A 22488-nucleotide genomic window follows, 5' to 3' on the forward strand; every position below is an offset into this window, starting at 1 on the left:
GCCCCCATCATGTCAAAGGCCGCCTTATCATGTCAGAGACCCCCTACTTGTCAGTGGCCCCCATCATATCAGTGTCCCCCATCACATCAGAAACTCCCTGTACATGGGAGCCTCCCAGCACATCAGATTACTCCATCACATCAGAATATCTCCATCACATCAGAATACCTCCATCACATCGGAGTCTCTCCATCAGCATACAGTCCCTCCCTCAGAATACTCTCATCACATTAGAGTCCCTCAATCACAGAGTAGCCTGTTACATAGCCCAAATCACACAGTACCCTCTTCACATCAGAGCCCTACATTTGGCTCCAGCAGCAAGGCATAGGGTGGGAGGTGGAGTAGGCCTGGAGTTGCTTTGGGCACTGGTCCAAGTCATTTGGCGGAGGGGGGTTTATGGTGTGGGTTTTTTTCAGGGGTTGAGCTTAGCCCCTTAGTTCCAGTGAAGGGAAACTCTTAAAGTGTCAGCATATCTACACATTTTGCACAATTTAATGCTCCCTACTTTGTGGGAACAGTTTGGGGTTGGCCCTTCCGGTTCCAACATGACTGCGCACCAGTGCACAAAGCAAGGTCCATAAAGACAATGATGAGTGAGTTTGGGGTGGAGGAATTTGACTGGCCTGCACAGAGTCCTGATCTAAATCCGACATAACACTTTTAGGATGACTTAGAGCGCAGACTGTGAGAAAGGCCTTATCTCCAACATCAGTGCCTGACTTCACAAATGCGCTTCTGGAAGAATGGTCAAACATTCCCATAAACACACTCCTAAACCTTGTGGACAGCCTTCCCAGAGGAGATGATGCTGTTATAGCTGCAAAGGGTGGGCCAACTCAATATTGAACCCCACAGACTAAGACTGGGATGGCATTAAAGTTCATGTGTGTGGAAAGGCAGGCGTCCCAATCATTTAGGTAATATAGTGCAGCTTTGTAACTCCTCTTAATGTCTTCTACAAAGCTTCCTCCTACATTTCTCTTGCTGAATTTTACAAAAATGCCCGGAGGTGTCCAGAAGAGGAAAACAAAATAAGGAAAAAAATATTTCTCCCCTCTATAACCCTGCTCATCTAGACACTGTCCTACAAGTGCCATCCTTAAATAATAAATCCTTCTAATTATTCCCCAGACTACTACAAGAAAGGTGTTTTTTTTCCTGTGTCCAGTTTGTAGGATTTTCCGATCATTTTGTTATCCAGTGCTGTGACAGAAGGTCTAACCCTTGACAACTTTATCCAAAGCAAGAAAATGTTTAGCTGGAGTTCTGCTTTAAGCAAAATAAACACAAGGGTTCTCTATTATTTTTTTTTTTCTCTCATTACACATAGACTGTGATCTTTAAATGACCCTGGGTGTCTTTAATGGTTTGTAATTACATGATAATTTTCTTCCTTCACATCACAGGTTCCCAGTTCATAAATATTAATAATGTACATATGAATATGATCTCTTTCTTTGTATTCCAAAGCATGCTTGCCCAACAAGAGGTCATAGCACAGCACATATCTGGACATATTTAAGATGACTCAAGGTTATTATTGCTTATTTGATTAGTACATGACTGTAAAAATAATTACTGACCTTTAACGTTTGATATCAAAGTGTTAGATTATTTGAGCACAATTGCAGTTATATATAATGTGCAAAAGGTTGTCTGACAGAGATGGCACAGGTTTATAAAGGTATGGGGTTACAAAAGGTATGGGGTTCCATGCTTAGAAGAAAGTGATACTGGGACATTTAAAATACACCTTGTATAAAAAAAAAAATTAAATATTCTGCATATGGAGCTGATGCCCATACTTTCCCTTCTACAGCAATAATGTACCAGAAAACAATATAATTTAATAAAGTTAGAAATATTAGAGGTTGAGCTTTGAATGTTAATTTAATTTATATTTAGATGAAAAAAATATACTAGAGCTGAAAAATACAATACATTGTCCTGTGCTAAATGGTTCAATAGATACCCATTGAAGGTACAATGTAATTCTGACACTAGGTAGGTTATAGGGACAACAGATGTAAAATAATAGCAGGGTATCCAGGAACCTGTTCCTGCTCCATTCTAAAAATAACATTATGTAGCAAACGGATGACAGCAGGAAAGAGATAACGTATATACTAGAAAGATTATTATATATACTGTCATGCAAAAAAGGTAGTGTTGGTTCAACAAGTGACTGCTGGTATGTTTGACAGGAGCTGTAGGCAAAAAGACAGCTGAACTCATTATTGTGTCTGCATCTATGGCCATGTTTGGATGGTAAACATATTATTAAAAAAAGACAAAAGTGGGTGAAAGAACATGCTAAAAAACAGAAGGTTGAGTGTTTTGTATAATATAAAAAAAGAAACAGGAGCATAGTGGCTGTTTAGACAGTCTAAAATGAGAAACCTGTCAGTTGGCTTTTGGGAAAAAAAATGGATCTCCAATATCTTGAAGAGAGATGGCTTTCAGGATCCAGTCCACAAAACACATATATAGTCACCTACTGTTTAACGATTAAAACACGAAACTGAGCAGTTTTAACCCAGCATGGCTTACATAGTTCTCTTAAACCCTATCATATCAAACTCATTTGGAAACAGGGTCTAGGAGCTCTTGTTCCATTTCTAGGAGACCAGCAGGAGTTGGTTAGATGTCTTTCAGAAAAGTGGTTTTGTGTCCCTCCTGCTGACTTGCAGACAGTGCAAAGTTATAGTGTGACACATGAAAGTGGTAATACTCATAAAGTAGCACTAGCCAGGATGACATTAGTGGTTTATGCTGCTGTTTTCAATTTATTTGTTTTCCACCTATAAATCTCACATATACTGTTTGTCAGCTCAATAGCAATCTCACATATTTTTGTGCACAGAGCTAAGGAACGGAGTTAAAAAGATCACCACTCTAATATTTACTTTATAGTACTGATATGTAACAGCATTGCTGCTGTGTTTTACATCATGCCAGATGAAGACTTTCAGGAATGCTGGATATAGGCACTGGTCTTATATCTTAATCTGTATCGAAGCTCAATAGAAAAAATTGTATTTATTGTAGCTTACCAGTCCCTAGATGTGGTGACTTCTTTTTCTTTTCCTGTGACAATCATGCCTGTAACACACTTCCTGTCCTAGGGAGACTAAGGCTGCTTTTCACACTGAAAGCGCCAGCCACTAGCGGTAAATCGCTGCTCGTTTTAGCGGCGCTTTATGGCTGTTTTATGTGCCGCATTTTGGCCGCTAGCGGGGCGCTTTTAACCCCAAAGAAGGGGGTTAAAAACTTCTGTGTTTCAGCACATTTATTGCAATGGGCAGGGGCATTTTGGAAACACACTATACAAACAAACCGCCCGGATGTGAAAGCACCCATTGCAGTCAATGGGAGGCTTTTTTTCAGGTGCTTTACAGGTGCTATGTCTAGTGCTGAAACATCTGAAAACTGCCTCCGTGTGAAAGGGGTCTCACTCTTGATTCAGGTGACAGAACACTGTCCTCATCTCCATAACATACAGGGTACAGGGAAGGTGTTCTGTAGTCCACAGAGGTAACCTAGGCTGGGCTAGGCTGGGATTTGAGCACAGCACAGTGTGACTGTGTTATCAGCTTACAATAGTAAGTTACAAGCTCATTGGACTTCTGACAGGATCAATAATTTCTTAACAGATAAAAAAAAGCCTTCAATGATATATTTATTGGACCAAAAGAGCTCAAATAAGTTTACATATACTTTAAAACCATGTTATGCATGGGACTTGCCATGGCAAGCTTGTTCTATGTCATTTCTCAAGCGTATTAGAGAAGAAAGAAAGGAAAGAGTTGAGAGTTGAGGAATTTCTTTGGGCAAGAGCTGCATTTCCTTCAGACCCACTAAACATTGTCGTAGCTTAGTAGAGCAGGATCTGTTGTTTGATCAAATAGATTTCACATTATAGTCTTGCTTTACTCATATGGGACTTTAGGCATTTATAAGGTCTGTTCAGCTTAAAGAGGTTGTAAAATCTATGCATTAAGGTGAAAAACCTTCTATGTTGCAGCTGCCCCTCAGAACCCCCATTTTTTTTACCCAAACCTATCCATTCCAGCAATGAGCATGAGCCCAGGAGCTCCAGCCTCTGTCCCTGTCCTCATTGGATAGGTTGATAGCAGCAGGAGCCATTAGCTCCCGCTGCCATCAATCAAATCCAGTTACACGAAAACACGGGGTGGGCCCGAGTCCTGCTATCTGTGTCAACGGATGCAGCTGCAGGACTCGGGAGCATGGGTGCACAGGTGCCCCCATAGAAAGTGGCTCTCCGTGGGGGCACCCAATGAAGAGGAGGGGCCAGGGGCACCGGCGGGGCACCCCAGAAGAGGAGGATCTGGGCTGCTCTGTGCAAAACCGTTGCACAGAGCAGCAGGTTAGTACCTTTACAACCTTTACAACCCCTTTATCAGATTAAAGTAAAACTTTAGTCAAAAATTAAAGTCTTGTTCTTCAGGCTGGCCCCTTTTTGCAAGTATAGCTATGGAAACTATTAAAAATAAGTGTCTATACTGTTTTAAATTCAGTAATACATTGTTACACCTTGCTCTGAACATGCTCAGTTGCTCCCCATTTTAAGGCATTTATAGGCACTGCCAAGTTTGTAGAGGCCGATCCGCTGACAATCTTCAAGCAGAATTAAACCCTCCTCTCCTTTACAGCCAAGAATGCTGCTTCTGTTTGATATGCAACTGCCATGGTGCTGCACATGAGATCAGTTATGACTCCAGCCATTTGATGGCTTGACAGTTTGTCTGAGGACACAAGCAAATGTGACAGATAGCATAACAATCCCGGCATTCCAGGAATGTAACTGTTTTTTGAAACTGTTAAATTGACGGGTTTATTTCCGCTTTTTGATTTATTGCTGTTTAGGGGCTCTAGGCTTCAGCAAAATGGCAGCCTCCACTAAGACAAAACTTAGCAATGCTGAAGGCAATTTACAGCACACACTAATTTTGGTAGCATTATTACTAATGTAGAATGTATGTTCCTTGCTAAAGAACATTATTTTTTATTAAGTTGTTATGGGTAAAGTTCTGCTTTATCTATGACTTAAAAAAATAACCCAGTAATAATAATAAAAAAAACAATTATTGCTGTTATAATCACCTTAAAGCAGTTGTATCCTAGCAGTTGCCTATAATAAGGCCTACCTGAAGGTAAAATTAATATCTCCTAAACCTGAGTGGTTTAGGAGATATTCGCCCTGCATGCAGCCGCTGACGTCAGTGGTACCTGCGCTCTGAAGGTCCGGTGGACCGTGGCGGAAATTTAGAGCTCTTTGCCGGAATGGAGGACTCCTGTGCATGCGTGGGAGTGACGTCATCACGGCCCCAGCCACTCACAGCGCCGGAGCCGCGAACCCGAAAGAAACTGAGGGAATGTGTCAGCTCCCTCGGCGGTGACCAGGAGGCAGTATGGGCGCAGTGTAGTGCATACTAGCTCATTATACCTTTGCCTTTACAGGTTTTTTTTTTTTTTTACAACCACTTTAAATATAGAATTGTACCCCACAGTTCTTCTTTTAGGCCACTAGGTGCTCTCAGTCTCCTAGATTGAATACACACCCAGGGACATTCAGCCGACATTCAGCATTCTTTCTTTGAACGTTATCATGCAGCCTCAGCTCATAATATTGTTGAACTGAGCTGCAATCACACATCATTACATTTCCCACCATTTGAAGAGAAGAGTAAGGACCTGTCATGTCATTTGACCAGCCAGAGGACCCTTGGAAAAAAGTATGTATTCAGTTTTTATTTTTCTATTTAAAGCACTGCATAGAATCATAATTTCCAATATATACTGTAAAGCAGTATATGATAAAAAAATGAAATGAATAATATTCACTTTTAATGAGTCTAGTTAAGTCAAACATGATAACATTTGTGAAGGTGTCATAAGTAGGTGTTAGGAGGAGAAAGCATCCTCTTTTTATCTATCTCTAATAGCTTGGACAGATTCTCAGAGCATCTGGATCCCAGAACGAATGCCAATTAAAATGTTCTAAAATACATTTTCTTTTGACAAACTCAACATGATCAAAATGGGCAGTCATCGGGGGTATAACTAAGGGAGGATAACAGGGACAGCTTCCTAGAGGGTGCAAAATCAAATAGGAAAAAAAATGACCCTGAAGCCAGTTTATCTGACTAGTAGCTGAATCTCATCCTTTTCATGATCTTGTTACTACATTTGACACTATTTAGAGTGAAAAATATACAAAAAAGTGACAATGCATAATGAAAATAACTATATTTGGTAAAAAGTCTGGTGTGCCCTAAGATTGTGTTATAATTGATATATTATTATATTCTCTTTACTCAGGGTTAAAAATTCCTTATTAGGCTTCTACATGTTATAATTCAGTCCATATGGTCATTACTATAAATAGTTTTGTCATGCTTATCACTTTGCAACTCAGTTTTCATACTGATGTCCTTTGAAGCCAAGGTGGTTTGGCCTTTTTTTTAGCCTAATGTGCCCAGTTTTTGAGCACTTGCTCCTTATTTGCATCTACACATTTCTTAATAACTGTGCTCAGCTGACTGCATGTTTACAGATTTTGTTAATATGGCATTCTATTAAAGTGCCACTAAAGGGTAAAACTGTTTTCCCCATTTTGAATAGAATAAAGGCCCGTACACACGATATGAAAATCGGAAGTAACATTTAATCCGATGGACAATCTGACGATTTTCGGATCGTTAGTACAGTGCTTTCGACAGCCGATTCCAATTTTTCATCCGACAAAAGCTGGATGTGCAGACTATAAAATTTTTGTCACACGTGAACTCAACGTCTGATTTTCATTTAAGTAGTACGGTTTTTGTTTGAAATAAGACTACGCATGCTCAGAAACGAAAGAAAACATACAAAACTATTCAACACATGACATCGCTTCTGAAGTTGTATTCTGTCTTACAAGAATTTTCGTATGGTGAGTAACCTCTTCACTTTCGACATGAGACTAGCATGCAACAAAAAACGGACGAACGGTCGTCCGAAAATCTGATCATGTTTCTGAGGCTTCAGGGAGGGTTATAACCCCTATCCGGTTGTCTTATTGAGAAGATTTCCCTTCACTTTCTATCTCATAGTCAAAACACAAAGTGAGAAGAAATTCGCGAGGGAATCCCGGGATGTCACCAGGGTCACAAGAACTAATGTACTCTGAAGATTTCACCTCTATTCCTGTTCTAATGTCAACTCAAAATCTAGGATTTTATTTTACTTTCAGTTTCAATGATAATGGTAACCAGGACAAATAGAGAGGGCGAATCTCACCATCAGGGACACAGATAGCAATAAAAACCTGACAAGAGTTCTGGTCCTTTTCCCTCTATCCAACTCTAAAGAAAATTTTGTAATTTTAGTGACACTTAAGCTCCAGAAGGTTTTACTCCCTTCATGATCATTTTTTGCTATTTTTTGCTATTCTGCACTGTGCTACTTTAACTGCAATTGAGTGGTCATGCAACACTGTTTGCAAATTAAATTTATATCATTTTTTTTCACACATGTAGAGCTTTCTTTTGGTGGTAGTTTTATTTATTTTTTATAAATGAAAAAAGACATTTTACAAAAAAATTTTTTTTTTACTTTCTACTACAAAACATATCCAATAAAAAAATAAAAAATATAATTTCTTCATAAATTTAGGCCAAAATGAATTCTGCTACATGTGTTTGGTAAAAAAGAAAATACCAATAAGTGTATATTAATTGGTTTATGCAAAAGTAATAGCATCTACAATCTATTGTATACATATTGGAATCTTTTTTTATTTATTTATACTAGTTATGGTAGTGATCAGTGATAGGGATGAGCTTCGAGTTCGAGTCGAACTCATGTTCGACTCGAACATTGGCTGTTCGCAAGTTCGCCGAACAGCGAACAATTTGGGGTGTTCGCGGCAAATTCGAATGCCGCGGAACACCCTTTAAAAGTCTATGGGAGAAATCAAAAGTGCTAATTTTAAAGGCTAATATGCAAGTTATTGTCATAAAAAGTGTTTGGGGACCCAGGTCCTGCCCCAGGGCACATGGATCAATGCAAAAAAAAGTTTTAAAAACGGCTGTTTTTTCAGGAGCAGTGATTTTAATAATGCTTAAAGTCAAACAATAAAAGTGTAATATCCCTTTAAATTTCGTACCTGGGGGGTGTCTATAGTATGCCTGTAAAGGGGCGTATGTTTCCTGTGTTTAGAACAGTCTGACAGCAAAATGACATTTTGAAGGAAAAAACTCATTTAAAACTACTCGCGGCTATTGCATTGCCGACAATACACATAGAAGTTCATTGATAAAAACGGCATGGGAATTCCCCAAAGGGGAACCCCGAACCAAAATTAAAAAAAAAAAATGACGTGGGAGTCCCCCTAAATTCCATACCAGGCCCTTCAGGTCTGATATGGATATTAAGGGGAACCCCGGCCAAAATGTAAAAAAAAAAATGACGTGGGGTTCCCCCTAAATTCCATACCAGACCCTTCAGGTCTGGTATGGATTTTAAGGGGAACCCCGCGCCAAAAAAAAAAAAAAAACGGCGTGGGGTCCCCCCAAAAATCCATACCAGACCCTTATCCGAGCACGCAACCTGGCAGGCCGCAGGAAAAGAGGGGGGACGAGAGTGCGCCCCCCCCTGAACCGTACCAGGCCACATGCCCTCAACATTGGGAGGGTGCTTTGGGGTAGCCCCCCAAAACACCTTGTCCCCATGTTGATGAGGACAAGGGCCTCATCCCCACAACCCTGGCCGGTGGTTGTGGGGGTCTGCGGGCGGGGGGCTTATCGGAATCTGGAAGCCCCCTTTAACAAGGGGACCCCCAGATCCCAGCCCCCCCCTGTGTGAAATGGTAAGGGGGTACAAAAGTACCCCTACCATTTCACTAAAAAACTGTCAAAAATGTTAAAAATGACAAGAGACAGTTTTTGACAATTCCTTTATTTAAATACTTCTTCTTTCTTCTATCTTCCTTCATCTTCTGGTTCTTCTGGTTCTTCTGGCTCTTCTGGTTCTTCCTCCGGCGTTCTCGTCCAGCATCTCCTCCGCGGCATCTTCTATCTTCTTCTCCTCGGGCCGCTCCGCACCCATGGCATGGGGGGAGGCTCCCGCTCTTCTCTTCTTCTTCATCTTCTTCTCTTCTTCTCTTCTTCTTTTCTTCTCTTCTTCATTTTCTTCTCCGGGCCGCTCCGCACCCATGCTGGCATGGAGGGAGGCTCCCGCTGTATGACTGCGCTCCTCGTCTGACAGTTCTTAAATAACGGGGGGCGGGGCCACCCGGTGACCCCGCCCCCTCTGACGCACGGTGACTTGACGGGACGTCCCTGTGACGTCACGGGGAATGCCACAGGGAAGTCCCGTCAAGTCCCGTGCGTCAGAGGGGGGCAGGGTCACCGGGTGGCCCCGCCCCCCATTATTTAAGAACTGTCAGACGAGGAGCGCCGTCACACAGCGGGAGCCTCCCTCCATGCCAGCATGGGTGCGGAGCGGCCTGGAGAAGAAAATGAAGAAGAGAAGAAGAGAAGAAAAGAAGAAGAGAAGAAGATGAAGAAGATGAAGAGAAGAGCGGGAGCCTCCCCCCCATGCCATGGGTGCGGAGCGGCCCGAGGAGAAGAAGATAGAAGACGCCGCGGAGGAGATGCTGGACGAGAACGCCGGAGGAAGAACCAGAAGAGCCAGAAGAACCAGAAGATGAAGGAAGATAGAAGAAAGAAGAAGTATTTAAATAAAGGAATTGTCAAAAACTGTCTCTTGTCATTTTTAACATTTTTGACAGTTTTTTAGTGAAATGGTAGGGGTACTTTTGTACCCCCTTACCATTTCACACAGGGGGGGGGCCGGGATCTGGGGGTTCCCTTGTTAAAGGGGGCTTCCAGATTCCGATAAGCCCCCCGCCCGCAGACCCCCACAACCACCGGCCAGGGTTGTGGGGATGAGGCCCTTGTCCTCATCAACATGGGGACAAGGTGTTTTGGGGGGCTACCCCAAAGCACCCTCCCAATGTTGAGGGCATGTGGCCTGGTACGGTTCAGGAGGGGGGGGCCACACTCTCGTCCCCCCCTCTTTTCCTGCGGCCTGCCAGGTTGCGTGCTCGGATAAGGGTCTGGTATGGATTTTTGGGGGGACCCCACGCCGTTTTTTTTTTTTTTGGCGCGGGTTCCCCTTAAAATCCATACCAGACCTGAAGGGTCTGGTATGGAATTTAGGGGGAACCCCACGTCATTTTTTTTTTTAAATTTTGGCCGGGGTTCCCCTTAATATCCATACCAGACCTGAAGGGCCTGGTATGGAATTTAGGGGGACTCCCACGTCATTTTTTTTTTTAAATTTTGGTTCAGGGTTCCCCTTTGGGGAATTCCCATGCCGTTTTTATCAATGAACTTCTATGTGTATTGTCGGCAATGCAATAGCCGCGGGTAGTTTTAAATGAGTTTTTTCCTTCAAAATGTCATTTTGCTGTCAGACTGTTCTAAACACAGGAAACATGCGCCCCTTTACAGGCATACTATAGACACCCCCCAGGTACGAAATTTAAAGGGATATTACACTTTTATTGTTTGACTTTAAGCATTATTAAAATCACTGCTCCTGAAAAAATGGCCGTTTTTAAAACTTTTTTTTGCATTGATCCATGTCCCCTGGGGCAGGACCCAGGTCCCCAAACACTTTTTATGACAATAACTTGCATATTAGCCTTTAAAATTAGCACTTTTGATTATTCATGTTCGTGTCCCATAGACTTTAACGGTGTTCGCATGTTCGAACAAACTTTTTTCCTGTTCGCATGTTCTGGTGCGAACCGAACAGGGGGGTGTTCGGCTCATCCCTAATCAGTGACTTATAGTGGGGCTGGGATAGTTCGGCAGCCAGTCAGACACTAACTGGAACTGGGTGGGAACTGACTAACTGACATCACCAGTGACATTAATACATTGATCAGTGGTAATTAGGTATGAGCCTGATGTTCTTACGTTCGACTCGAACATCTGTTCGCCCGTTCGCCGAACAACGAACAATATGCGGCGTTCGCGGCAAATTCGAAAGTCTATGGGACACTAACATGAAAAAACAAAAGTGCTCATTTTAAAGGCTTATATGCAAGTTATTGTCATATAAAGTGTTTGGGGACCTGGGTCCTGCCCCAGGGGACATGTATCAATGCAAAAAAAAGTTTTAAAAACGGATGTTTTTTCGGGAGCAGTAATTTTAATAATGCTTAAAGTGAAACAATAAAAATGAAATATTCCTTTAAATATCGTGCCTGGTTGTGTCTATAGTATGGCTGTAAAGTGGCGCATTTTTCCCATGTTTAGAACAGTACCACAGCAAAATAACGTTACTAAAGGAAAAAATGTCATATAACCACTTCAATACAGGGCACTTAGACACCTTCCTGCCCAGACCAATTTTCAGCTTTCAGTGCTGTCGCAGTTTGAATGACAATTGCGCGGTCATACAACTCTGTACCCAAACTAAATTTGTATCATTTTGTTCCCACAAATAGATCTTTCTTTTGGTGGTATTTGATCACCTTTTTTTGCTTTTGTTTCTGTTAAAATTTTTTTTAAAATAAGTAAGGTTTCCCCTTCACTGATGGGCACTGATGAGGCGGCACTGACAGGTACTGATAAGGCGGCACCAATGAGGTGGCACCAATGAGCGGGCACTGACGATGGGCACTGATATGCGGCACTGATGGGCACTGGTAGGCGGCACTGATGGGTGGCACTGAAAAGCAGCACTGATCGCAATTGATAGGCGGCACTGATAGGCACTCATGGGTGGCACTGGTGGGCACTGATGGGCACTGATAGGCGACACTGATGGGAACTGAAAGGCTGCAAAGATGGGTTCTTATGGGTGGCACTGATGGGCATTGATAGGCGGCACTGCTGGGCACTGATAGGTGGTGCTGCTGGGCACTGATACGTGGCACTGATGGGTGGCACTGATACGCGGCACTGATAGGCATACCTGGTGGCACTGGCAGTGGTAGGCATTGTGAGTGGGCACTGATTGGCAGCTGCATGGGCATTGATTGGCAGCTGCCTGGGCACAGATCAGTATTTCCCTGGGGGTCTAGGGGGCATACCTGGTAGTCCAGTGTGGATGGCTTCCATGGTGGTCCTGGGTGGCTTCCCTGGTGGTTCTGGGTGGCTTCCCTGGTGGTCCTGGGTAGGATCCGAGGGGGGGCTATGCTGATAAACAATCAGCACAGACCCCCGTCAGGATAGCAGCCGATCGGCTCTCCTCTACTCGCATCTGTCAGACGCGAGTGGGAAAAGCCGATCACCAGCTCTTCCTATTTACATCGTGATCAGCCGTGATTGGACACGGCTGATCACGTGGTAAAGAGTCTCCGTCAGAGACTCTTTACCTAGATCAGTGTTGCGGGACTGACACCCCGCAACAACGATCACCGCGATGCGCGCCCCCGGGGGCGCGCAGTGGCTCAATATCCTTCGGACGTCATATGACGCCCAGTCAGGATATTGAAACCACTTTGCCGCCGTCATTCTGCTATATGGCAAGTGGTTAAAACTGCTTGCGGCTGTAATGTATTGTTGGGTCCCGGAAATATAGATAACAAAATCATTGAAAAAAACAGCATGGGTTTCCATCCCTAGTCCATTACCAGGCCCTTTGGGTCTGGTATGGATATTAAGGGGAACCCTGCACCCAAATAAAAAAAATGACGTAGGGGTCCCCACCAAAATCCATACCAGACCCTTATCCAAGCACGCAACCTGGCAGGATGCAGGAAAAGGGGTGGACAAGAGAGCACCCCCCCTCCTGAACAGTACCAAGCCACATGCCCTCAACATGGGGAGGATGCTTTGGGGTCCCCTCAAAGCACCTTGTCCCCATGTTGATGGGGACAAGGGCCTCATCCCCACAACCCTTGCCCGGTGGTTGTGGGGGTCTGCGGGTGGGGGGCTTATCGGAATGTGGAAGCTCCCTTTAACAAGGGGACCTCCAGATCCCGACCCCGCTATGTGAATGAGTATCGGGTACATTGTACCCCTACCCATTCACAAAAAAAGTGTAGAAACGTTAAAAATGACAGTAGATAATTTGGGACAAGTCCTTTATTAAAAAACAAAAACAAAAAAAAACTGTCCTGCGATGTCTATTCATCTTCAATCACAGCGTCAGACGCCCCGATAAAAAAAATAAATAAACGGAAAAAAACTCCGCCTCCATGGGGGGCTCACGCTGACTGAAGCCTCTTCGCGATGACAGCTGTTATATAGCTGAGGGCGGGGCCACCAGGTAACGTAAACAGGTGACCCGCCCCCCCTCTGACATTACAAACCAGTGGCGGCCCATCCATTGGGGGTGCCCAGGCTCCGCCCTCTCTGTCCATGCCACCCCCTATATGACTAATTGATAGATTTATGCATAGCATGAATCTATCCACGGCCGCCGCTGACACCTCCTATGCAGGCATCTGGCCCCTTTCAGGACGCCAGGCACCTGAATTACAGCGGCGGGGGTGTTTTTTTTTGCAGAACCTGATTAGAGCCAAAGCTCTAATCGTCTTCAAAATATGTGGGCTCGTGGCGCAGAGCATTGAATATTCGCTGTTGTAACACTGACCCTCAATCCAGCCAATCAGAAGCGGGTGTGAGACCCATTTTCTGATTGGCCAAAAAGAGGAAAAGAGAAGCCTTTCGATTGGCCGCAGAGAAGGAGGAAATAGAAGCCAGAGCCGTCGCCTGTGGAGAGCAGGAGAACAGTAGTGCCGCCGCCGTCGAGAGCCCAGGAGAAGCGCCGCATAGATGGGGTAAGTGCACCAGTTCTGCCGCCGATGGACCAACCGACGGGGGTGTTTGGGTGGTATGGGTGTTACTGTTTTCCACCCCCCCCCAAAGAAAATTACTTCTGGCCGCCACTGATACAAACAATACTATTCCTTCTGTGTATGTAAACAGTAGCTCTCATATACACATGGCTGGGGGTACAGCTGAACTATTTGGTGTAAATAAAATAAAAAATATCAAAAGCCAGAGTGGCAATCCCACCATAGGATATACCTTAGGAAAGGTAACTATTGTTTACAAACAAACAAAAAAATATATACAGAATATTGTTGAAATTCTGCTTAAAGGGTTAGTTCACCTTTGCTAAAAAACTTCCTATGTGGATAACGGGCACCTGTAGATGAAAACAAACTGTACAGCTTTGACTAAAGTTGAATAATGCCCTTGCTATAGGTGTAGGCCATTTAGATACCTTCGAAAGACTGCCTAAAAAACTTCCAGAGATGGCACCATCCCTTCCTGTCTTTTTGCTAGGACAATGCTAAGACACCACCAGCTGACTCAAACACCCTTGCATGCACACTCTCTCTTCCCTGTTGGAGTAGCTCTGAGCTCAGTGACACAGTTTGATGGAGGAGATAGTGGCCACACATGTATGGTGGTTTGAAAGCTCTCTCCTGTTGTGGTGGAGATGAATATTAATGTCTGGGAATGTCTTAGCAACATCCTAGCAACAGGAAGGATGGGATGATGCCACCTCTGGGAGTTTTTTCAGTCAGGCTTCGGGAGGTACTGTGTGTAAATTGCCAACACCTATAATAAGGCACTATCCAACTTTATTTTAAGATGCCCCTTTCCTGCAGTTTTTTAGTAAAGGTGAACTAATCCTTTAAAGTGTTGAATACCAACCAAAGTTACAGTTTACAAACTAACCCTTTGACAGGTCACACTTGACTGTTGACAGATGAGTGAAAGGCTCTAATTGTTGAAGGGAGGACTTGATGGAACTACATTGTATATAATAACTATTTATTTATTTGCAACCAACAAAAGCAAAACACTGTTTGAAATTGGCTGAGGTTTTATTTCCTTCCAAGGCCCAACATCTCAAACATATTTTTTTTTTTCATGGCAAACAGTGCATCCAAAGAAGCAGACACAGGTAATTGCATTTCTATGACTGTTATTTTTATTTAGCCTGGAGCCCTTGTGTTAATAGAGCATAGATAAAATAGATAAAACGAGGAGCTTACCAAATCTATTTAATTTGTTTTTCCCTTACAAACATATTTAAAAGATCTTATTGGGCAAAGAGGTATGCAAGGGACCTTTTGTATTTGCTTTTAATGCAATTGTAGGATATAGTGTTACACACATTGGGTACCAAGAAGGAAGTAATAATAATCATAATTTTTTTTGGGGAATTTGAATATAGGGCTTGTATGCACATCTTAGTCTGTTTCAATATACTGTATGACTGGAACTACTAGTCAAGTACAATAGAATACCAATCACCCACATGAATGCTCACACCCGAGTAGGATAAAAAAGTGGTTTCGCTGTGCTTGAGGAAAGGAAGGATGAGTAAAGCAAGTAAATCTATCAAATACTCACACACTGGAAGCTTATATAGGAGGAAAGAGATTGAGTAGTGACATTGAATTGCACAGAGGGATTACTTGGGCAAGATTTAGTTGAAATTCAGTTCAATGTATCTTCTTAGGAAGCTCATTTTCCTGTTCTAGGAATGGAAGAGCAGGTTTACAACCAAAGTGAATAGATATACTGAAGACAAAAAAATTACCTAATCATACATCAAATATAGAAAAAGGTAAGATGACATGCTCAGATTTCTAACATTTACTACCCAAGACTATTGTACATTTTTCACTTTCTCAGTACTTCAAAACCTTTCTTTCCCAGCTTCCCTGATTTTTGATGTTATTGTGCCCTTATGGCCAACCTGCCAACCTTTTTATACATTTTATCAGTTGTAATGGATAATCTGAACATGCAGCGAGGACCCAGTGTAGATAAAGGATACTGGATTACAGTCCTCCTGTTTATAGATGTGCAAACAACCAGTTCGGGGGGGGGGGTCTACTCTGCATGACAATTTATTTCTGGCCCTAATTAGCATGATGGGGCCCCAGGGTAGCAGTCTGTAGATAGAACTCGGGTGGTTGTTCTTTGGTGAGGCAAATGCAGCTAACTCTACAGTAAATGCATGAACTTCACCTGACCATTTAGGCTCGGTTCACACTGCCGCGACTTGGGGTACGGCTTGTGAGACCCTAAGTCGCGTGATATGTGAAATCCCATTGTAGTCAATGAGAACTGTCTTAATTAGCACTACTGAAGCCTCTCCGACTTTAGAAAAGGTTCCTGTACTACTTAAAGATGACTTCTATCCAACTTGTGCCCAAAGACTTTAATGGAAGTTGCCTCTAAGTCAGATCCTCATCTTAAATGATGTGATTTGGATCCGACATTTCAGGAAGATTACACAGTCATTCCCTAAACTTGCTTCAAAGCCACGCCAAATTTGGCCTGGCAAAGTCTCACTGTAAGTCCTGCGGCTTTCAGGTCGAGGCAGTGTGAACCGAGCCTAAGTGTAAACCTGGAAGATGAGCCAGATAAGTTAACTCCTTTAGCAGAGACATTGCCATAGTACTGGCTACATGCTAAACTATCACATTTCCTGGGTAAAATCACTAATGGCCATTTATTTCTGTTGTTCGGATGAATTGATAAAACAACTTTAAGTCAAAGTATACATTTGCACCATGATTTAATCTGTTCCTTCCCTCCTAATTTACAGTATGTGGCAAAAAGACTGCTTAAATATCCAATTGCTCTTTCTGCAAAAAAAAAGAACCTTTAGGCACACAAATGACCGTCATTTTTCTCTCAATGAATGCAACATATTTTTGAAAATTGTGCAAGAAAAAACAAAAGCCCCTACGACTAAATTCCGGAAACAAAACTTTCATCGATCTTTACAGCAGAGCTTCTTGCTCTGGAACAATTTCAGTAGAAAATCAATGTTTTGTTTTGTTTTGTTTCATTGCAATGTTATCCTTGAGAGAATTAGTAACTTTAGTTGCAATGTTATCCTTGGGAGAATAATTTGTGGAGCAAATTTTTAATTATTCCCTTATCTGCTTATAAATAGAAATATATGAACAGGCCAGAGAAGAACAGATGAATGTCAACATAAAATAAAAGCCAAGAATATTCCATCTCCTGAGTGTATTTGAGGCTTGATTCACATCTATGCAGTTTGATATTGGTGCGTTCTACAATGCAATTTGCTGTGTGTTTTGTGTTTATACAGCAATTTTGCCACAATTTGGGTTTTGCATGCTTTTTTTTGGCCAAAATCATGGTAAAATTGCGGCAAAAACGCACTACATGCTTCTCTGCAGCTTCTCGATTGAAGTCTATGGAACCAAAAAAGGAAAAAAAAAACACTGTTTTACGTATATAAAAGTCACTGACCCTTTTCAAAAATGCAGTGGCTGAAAAAAGCATAGATGTGAGTGTTAACTGGATTGTAGTGCGTTTTTGCAAAAAGTACTAAAAAACGCATAGGTGTGAGCCGAGCCATAATGAAAGATCCCCACTAGGGACATCATCAACATACAAATGTATTTGCTGTCTTGATGTCTGTGTTGGTTACCTCTCTATTCCCAAAAACATGGTAAGTTAAGTGGCTCTTACCCAAAGATGACCCCAGTGAGTATGTATACCTGTAAAAACTACTACAGCTACTGCTGTGAATGTTTGTAAAATGCCCTAAAATATGTTGGCAGTCAATAAATTATTAAAAAGAATACTTTTTAACCAAACTGTTCTTCTAATAACATACTACAAAGAACAATGATGCAGACTGGGCTATGCCCATGCATATCTGAAGGAACGACATACTCGTGCCATTACTTCAAAGCCCTGTGCCATAAACAGTGACTCCTGAGTGCTTGCGTGGGAGTGACATCATCACCGCTCGGTCATGCATAGGACCGGAGACCTGGTGAAGATGGAAGACCTGTCAGCGGTGACAGCGTTTCGCCGGAAGGCTTCATTTTAAGGTAAGTTTCACATAATGTGCTAGTATGCTATGTATACTAGCACATTATAAGATTGCCTTGCAGGGGAAAAGTTTTTTTTATTTTAATTTAAGTTTACTACTGCTTTAAATCCACAACCATGACCACAGGATCTTTCTGGCTACACATTTTTATTAAAATAGCACAACACCAGGGCTTTTCCAAAAAGCTAGTTCTGGATATACTGTATAGTAACCCACAGCTGTGGATCCTTTTTTTTTCTTTTTTTTTTCTATGGCTAGACTTCACAGCTGAAAGCACAACTTTGACGGATTGCTATGAATTATTGTACATAATTATACTACGATAGGTTCAGAACAGTTTTTGTACATTAAGCGTCATGTTCAGCTACAGCATCACTAAAAATGTAGATACTCTACAAGCACTGGCAGAAGCCAAAGTTGCACAAACAAATTGGTACTATAAGTAATAAGCGATGAGCACAAAACATAATATACAAGTGTATTTCACTTCAAGCATAATAGGCACAAGAAACACTTTCCGGAATATGGGATGCAAGGTCAAGGAAGTAATTTTATTTTATTTGAAATTGCGGCATAACTGAACTGAAGAAATAGCCTTTGACTTAATGTGGCATATCTAGGTCTGCAAGGAAGTAATAATAAACTAGCATTTACTCAGAAAATGCATATGGCAAAAACGGTAATAGTTTGCTTAATGGTCATTTTTGATCAAGGCTGCAGAATAGACCAGAAATGATGCTGATCCTCAGGCAAGCAGCTAGATACTCAGTTGAAAAACAGATATGTGTTAACTATTTTATCTGCCTAAATACTTGCAATATTTTAAAAAATCACTCTAGATCTAAACGCTATAGCTTGGCAACATAGCTGTTACTGACCTGCCTTTTCTTTACTGCAGGTAAACAGCACAGCTTAGTTAGGGAGTCTCAATTGGTCTGCTGCCTGGAAAATGAAGGTAGCAAGCTATTGACGAACAAAAGGCATTGGAAAATAGGCTCTGCCATGGGGGACATATAGTGTACAAGTGCCAAATTTCAAAAATGCAGTACAGCACAGCATTTCCTCAATACAGAATAGTCACGTCTCCCCAACAACAACATGCACTGACAGTATGGTGAGGGCCTGAGTTATCCATGCCTTCAAATGAATGGCTCTTGTGAATCAGTTAGCCAGGGAAAAAACATTGCATTATCAGTTGTCCCTTTTTTCTGGTGACGCACCTTCAAAGTTTTTGACTAAAAGTTTGTCATTTGTGAACCCTTCGAACCTCAAGAATTTACCACAAACCGGAAACCTCATTCTCATGTAGGAGCAGCAAAACACTCAGTCATCACTGTTTTCCTATCATCTTGACTTTCACTTTTAAACAAAAAAAAACGGTGAACTGCAGAAAAGTCTGACTAGCCCCTAATGATGGCCTTTCCTCTCCCGGTCTGTTTTTCAGAGGATTACAGGAAGATCATAAGAACACACATTTAGTTATTTATGCCAGGTACCTGGAGTGCATTTGAAGAACCAATTAACAAAACTCATGTTAAGGTAATGCTTTAACCGATTGCCAAACAGCGCACAATGATGTACGTTGGCACAATGGCACAGCTGTGCAAATGGGCGTACCTGTAGATCCCCTTTAAATTGCAGACTAGTGGGCGCATGCACGCCACGTGAGCGTGCCCGCAGGCTCAATGTCCACTGGTGGCCAACGATTGTGGCACGGAGAGTCAGAATGGGGAGATAAACAAGGCATTTCCCTGTTCTGCCTAGCAGCATGACATGCCAGTGATCGGGAGCAGTGATCTCTGTCATGTTCTGAGGGAACACAGTTAACCTCTTGATCGCTCCCTAGTGTTTAACCCCTTCCCTGCCAGTGTCATTTACACAGTAATCAGTGCACTTTTATAGCACTGATCGCTGTATAAATGTCATTGGTCCCAAAATAGGGTCAAAAGTGTCCAATGTTAACCGTAAAAAGAGGGGTTGGGGTAAGTGGCGCTCCCTATGACGGGGTATCCTGTAGGGTGTGTGTACTAAACACCTAAAGGAATAATACTAAAACCATGTGAAACCTACACCTCATAATAAAGTAAAACAAAATAAAACAAAACAAAGCTAGTGAACACATATGTGTCTCAATACCTGTTCAGATGAACATAGTAACACTACCATAATGGAAAGGTGTATAAAGTGACATAAAGGTCTAATTGCAGTGAGAGAAAATGTGACCATCAAAATCTTCCCCTGCTAACCCACAATAGGTAAACAGGAAATATTATGTGAACAATATTAATATCTGAGCGTGTAATAATAAAACACGTGATAAGTGTCCACTCCAGTGAGTATAAAACACAAATAATGAATGAAAAATCAACATATAAAAAATGTGAGCAACAGTCCCATAAAAAAGTAAAAAAATATATGTATATTAATATTAAAGGTGAAGCTCCAGAATGGCAAAAATGTTCATAAAAAACCGTGACTCTTGTGCTGAAATTAATATCCGGTGCCTTCCGTGATCCCCCTCAAGGGTCCCCACTCACCAGCTCCTCATACCCCTGCAGGGGTAATAGGCATGTAGCGGCAAAAGATGAAGGGCTTCCCAGATCCAATGTAGGCGTCCACACGTGTCTCCTATGCGACCCAGCTCCAAGCAATGGATGGGACAACAACTTCTTGCATCACAGCCTCATAGGAAAAAACAGGGCCCCCATAGTGTAGTAATTATAAAAAAGGCTTTATTAAAAAAGGTTTACAATAAAAACAATCATGACTCCCCAAACAGGGGCGGCCAGAAAACTCACACTAATACGTGGGATGGATAGCATGGAATGAGGGAGCTAAGATAAAAAACACCAGCCAATCGGCGTGCGCCTCAGCTGCGTTCCAAGCTCGCTCTAACTGCCGGGTGTGACGTAAGTGCCTAGGCGGAGCCACGCACTTACGTCACACCCAGAAGTTAGAGCGAGCTTGGAACGCAGCTGAGGCGCACGCCGATCGGCTGGTGTCCAATGCGTCCACCGCATTGTTGTAGTCACGATAAAAATTGTAGATTGCCGCCATTATTACTAATAACAAAAATTAATAATAAAAATGCCATAAATCTATCCTCAATTTTGTAGATGCTATAACTTTTTGCGCTTAAATTGAGGAATAAATTTGTTTTTTTATATATTTTTTGGGGATATTTATTATAGCAAAATTGTTGTTGCTCTTTTTTTGTTTATAACGCAAAAAATAAAGTATACATACCCTTGAAATTTTCCACATTTTGTCATGTTACAACCAAAAACGTAAATGTATTTTATTGGGATTTTATGTGATAGACCAACTCAAAGTGGCACATAATTCTGAATTGGAAGGAAAATGATAAATGGTTTTCAAGATTTTTTACAAATAAATATGTGAAGAGTGTGACGCGCATTTGTATTCAGCCCCCTTTACTCTGATACCCTAACTAAAATTGCCTTCAAAAGTCACCAAATTAGTGCGAAAGAGCTTCAACCAGAATGCATTAAATTTCCACAGGGCTTTAGGTGATGTAGTAGGTGGAGACACGATAAGTCTCACCACCATGGGAGAATTGTCAGATACACTGCAGGGTCTGTAACCCACCTCCGAGATGAATGGGAGCATGCACATATTGCCCACCCCAAGATCGATCCTGGACAAAGAGCCATAGGATTTAGACAAACATGAAAATTGTTTGACTAGCGGGTTTTGCAGCCGCCAGACATCCACACAACCCACCACATGTATCAACCTTGCCAGGGGTGTGCCCTTTAAAGGGGCAGAGGTTTGAGGAGCCAGGTGCCTGTCCAGAACAAGGTTAAAGCAACAATCAAAATCCCCCTCTATAAGTAACGACACTTACACACCTACTTCCTGGGAAAAGGAGGTGTGCGTTGAATGATAGGCCCGACCCACCCAGGAGTACTGCAAACATCCCACTGTGTCTGTAGTTAGGTGGGTTTCTTGGAAACCGAAGATGGCTGGGTTAAGCTTGTTGAGACACTGGAAGATCATGGTGCATTTGAGGGGAGAATGAAGGCCCCTAATGTTCCAAGACACTATCAGAACTAGAGGGTTGTAGTTCTGTAACAGAGACAGGGGGACAGGTATGGATGCAATCCAGTGGTAAGTGGACTGCCCAGGGGATACCACTTGCCACCCCTAGTATATTGGTACAGCAATAAAAGTTCTTGGCGATTTGACTCTGGTTGGCCCAATACTTGCACTGCAAATACAGGAGAAGAACAGCAATGCAAGGTGGCATAATAACACAAACGGTGTCATCCCTAACTAGGGGGACTCTGGCTTTATAACAGTGTAAGGAAAAGTGTCCAACAAAAACCATACAAATAAAGAAAGAACCAACCGCTGTAGTGGCTGCCAACTGGGCAGCCCAGGTAGACTAGCATCCAGACATAAGAAAACAAGCTTCTTGCGATATTCCAGCAATATTCCAGCTCACATCTTGATCTACAATATCATGTCCCCCAGCCAGAGAACAGCAGTAAAAAATACTTTAAACATTGAAGTGAGTCATTGAACTGATTACCAGACAAGAAACGTAGAATGGAAAGATCAGTCGCCTTCATCTTCATCCCAGCA

At 42.3% G+C, this 22488-nt stretch overlaps 1 protein-coding gene and 1 long non-coding RNA gene across 4 annotated transcripts in view; one reads left to right on the forward strand and one right to left on the reverse strand.

Annotated features, from left to right (window-relative positions):
• The window catches only part of GRIA3 (glutamate ionotropic receptor AMPA type subunit 3), a 446082-nt gene that overhangs the window by 117147 nt on the left and 306447 nt on the right, over positions 1–22488 (reverse strand). The gene's annotated exons all lie outside the window — the stretch shown is intronic.
• Positions 5547–22488, forward strand: part of LOC141108143 (uncharacterized) — a 63065-nt gene continuing 46123 nt past the window's right edge. The window contains exon 1 of the long non-coding RNA XR_012236015.1: positions 5547–5759. This is a non-coding gene — a long non-coding RNA (uncharacterized lncRNA). The remainder of the gene's footprint in view (positions 5760–22488) is intronic.

The sequence above is a fragment of the Aquarana catesbeiana genome, linkage group LG09 (genome assembly GCF_042186555.1).
Source record: "Aquarana catesbeiana isolate 2022-GZ linkage group LG09, ASM4218655v1, whole genome shotgun sequence".
Lineage (NCBI taxonomy): Eukaryota > Metazoa > Chordata > Amphibia > Anura > Ranidae > Aquarana > Aquarana catesbeiana.